The following is a 3,519-nucleotide window of genomic DNA, read 5'->3' as shown; positions in this document are numbered from 1 at the left end:
GCCCCTTATTGGGCGCCGGCCGTCGCCTCTCCTGTAAGGCGCTCCTCCCGCGGGCCGGCTTCACCTCACCGCCCCCGCGGGTCCGCTGTAACCCCTGGGCTGGTCCCGCCGGTCCCCAGCCCGCCCTCACCCTGCCCGGCTAGCCCCTGGCCTTCCCCTCAGGGGCTCACAGCCCTCCAAAATGACTAGGGGCTACTTGTAACTGCTGAGGGAGTACTAGTAACTGCCTCGTAACTGCCCAATAACTACTGGTAACTACCAGTATCAGCCTAGTATCTGCCTTGCAACCACTAGCAACTGCCTCAGAACCACTAGTGCCTAATAACTGCCCAGTAACTACTAGTAAGAGCCAAGTGACTGCCTAATAACTGCTCAATAACTACTAGTAAGAGTCTAGTAACATTGTAATAACTGCCTGGTAGCCACTAGTAACAGCTTAGTGCCTGCCTAGTAACTACTAGTAACTGCCAAATATCTGCCTACCGACTCTCTCAGCCGCCAGTACCCAAGACACCCCTAAAATCCCCCAGATCACTGCAGATCCACCTGCCGGCCCTCCCCTTGACCACCCCATCCATCCATCCCTCCACCCATCCATCCCTCTTCACGGTCAAATTAACCTCAGCCCCTGTTGCATTCACCCCCAGGAGAACAGGTGGTCTAATTTCCCCCAAATTTTGCTCGCTGTCACCCCAAAAATTTGTTTCATGGGGACACAGGGCCCACCCTTTCCCTGCAGGACGGTGATTACATTTAATGTTTAAAGCTGAATTATAATGACAGGGTGAGTCTGAGGAGCACCTGCCTAGGACAGGACTTTTTCCCTTCTTTTGTTCTCTTTTCTCTCTCACAAGCATGTTTTGTCCGAGTACTGCTCACCACAGTCCAAAGTTGCAGCGAATTAATTTGATAACATTGTGCTTTGGATAATTTTTTAAAGGGCAGTAGAGGGTGCTGTTTGTTCTCCTGTTAGGAGGATGGGGCCACTTAACCCTTCAGCCCAATATCCAGACAGACCCAAAGTGCAGAATAACCTGCCGTTGAAGGGTCAGCCTTACTCAGTGCTCCAAAATTGGCATGCCTCTCCGGCTGGCTTTGAAATTCAATGTGTGTCCAGGGGGTTGAAAGTAGGGTCACTTCTCCAAATATTTATTTAAGTGGGAATCCCTGTTATCCAGCCTCTCTTGGCCCTTTCCAGCTTTCCCCATGTTTTCTCTTCAGATTGATGGTTTTACCATCATATTTTTGCACACAGCTGGGTATGAAACCATGGCCCGGTGGTACCAAGGGTGTGATGCGCTGCCAGATGGCTGATCTCTTCCTTATGACCCAACTGAGCACACACCACTGTGGCATTCACCAGGCTGGAAGGGGACAAATGAGGCTTTTGTTACGCTCTGTCTCACCCAAAATGTTTTTTTCCTTTGTGATCCAAAGGGGTGAGGGGTGCATTGTACTGGGTACGCACCATGGATGTCTGACTGCAGAGACCTGCTCTGTTGTCACGCCATCCTAGAAGGACTTTGGTCCATTGGTTTTAGTTGGCTACTTTGAAAAGATAGAATTATATTTTTGTTATAATTTACTCTTCATTATTCCATTCTATTCTGTTCCATTCCATTCCATTCCATTCCATTCCATTCCATTCCATTCCATATTCTTTGTTATCTGGGAATCCGAAACAGTGTTTAGTGTGATTAATGACTGAGTTCAATATAGCTACACTCCAAATCAGGTTGGGTTTTTTTTAACTAAATATAAAAATCAGCACCTAATTTTGAGGTGCTAAAGTACTGCTGGCAAATGTATGTATCTAAAAGGTTCTTATACCCAGGGGAATTAAACATGCGTAACAGGTGAGACCAGAGCATCCTGACATCACATATCACACAAGTAGAGCATTGCAATTAAAATTATAATTGCTTGTAGTGGCTAATTGCCTGTAGTGAATTTTCTACGCTGCGCAGCGTAAACACTGGGAGGTTTGTGCTGATGGCTCTGCAATGGCTCTGGACCTCCTCAGTAAGAGTGGAGGAGTCTGGTTGGTTGGGGACGATTGCTCATAATCACACGAACACCCGGATCACCCTGAATTTATGGAGTTGTGGATTGACATTGTTTGTGTTTGGCACACGCGGGCAAACTATAACACAGGATATTTGTGCTGAAGTGTGCTACCATCCTTCATTTGCAGGCAAGGAAAATTGCCAGAAGCTTTTAGCAGAAGATGCTGAGCAGTTCTGTGGCTGTCTTAAAGAGCACAACGGTACTTCCCACTGCCTTGGCAAGGTAAAGCGTTTCTTTTACAGTCTAGGGATGCACAGGAATTACCCTCTTTACTTCTCTACACCTCACTTTCCCTGTGCAGCAAGGAGGTGTGGGAAGAGGTTTGCAAACATTGGTATCTGTGAGGTGCTTAGGGATCTAGGAGGAAATAGCATCAGGTTTCCTAGGGGTGGAAGGGTGAGATTAACAGGAACCAGCCCCGCGAAATGCCATTAAGTGATAAAAAAATGCTGAACAACAATCTAGGCTGGGTTCAATTTCCACAGCAAGGTTCACTCTTATACATGGAGGCCTTTCCTTGCGTCACCCCAAACTCATACTGGGTGCCGGGGGCAGAGAGCAAAGCAAGGGCCTGGCTTCTCATGGGTTTGGTCTGTCTGGTGTACCCTCCTTTTCCACTCAGATGGCTCAAATTCCTCCATCTTTTCCCCAACTGAGCAGTGGAGGTGGGGAAAGCTCTCAAATGCAGTGCCGTTTCAAAGAGGTTTGGTGCATCCACAGTTGTGCCAGTATCTCAGACGTCCTGTTTGCTTCTGCAGCCCACGCCAAACTGCTGCTGTCCTTCCAGTTCCTTCCATGCTGCTCCGTGCCCCTGCCACCACTGGCATTTGGGAAGTGATGCCGCTTTTCCAGGCTCTGGTGGCGACGGAGGATGCCGAGCATTTCAGAGTGTGGATTTCGCTTTTATCCCTGCCTCTAAACATGCCATCCATCTCCTAGAGGGTAAAAATAAAGCAGCATTGTTTAATTTCTGGAAAAAGCCAGATGACAGTGGAAAGGGTCAGAAATATGCACACCAGCCCTCCCTGTCCCACTGTCTCAGCTGTTGCTTCCTGAGAGACAGAAGCATGTGGTTGCTAAAAATACCCTGCAAAGAGAATACATTCTCTCTCCAATGGCTGAATATAAATTAATCCAAGTCATAACATATACAACTGCTTGTGGCTGGGAGAAACAATTCCAAATGTAGTTTTCAGAAGGGGGTTTCCTAATGAAGAAAAAGTCCCAGCCCTGTGCTTTCCCTGCGTAGGTCGGTGATATTGCGCGGAGGATCTTCGCCTCCTGCCTCTCCTGCTCCCACCCCCTCACCCTCCTATGGGAAACGGTGCAGCGGGGGGTGGGGGGGGAGGCCAGCCCTTTTATAAGCGTGGTCTTGCAGTAAGTCGAAGTAGACAGGAGTGACGGGAGATTCGGCTTGCTCTGAGATACCCACCTCCCAAGCCTTGGGGTCCC

Source organism: Charadrius vociferus, unplaced genomic scaffold (assembly GCF_000708025.1).
Source record: "Charadrius vociferus isolate BGI_N301 unplaced genomic scaffold, ASM70802v2 scaffold213, whole genome shotgun sequence".
NCBI classification, from domain to species: Eukaryota; Metazoa; Chordata; class Aves; order Charadriiformes; family Charadriidae; genus Charadrius; species Charadrius vociferus.
The sequence above is the reverse complement of the archived record's forward strand: the minus strand, read 5'-3'. Positions refer to the sequence as shown.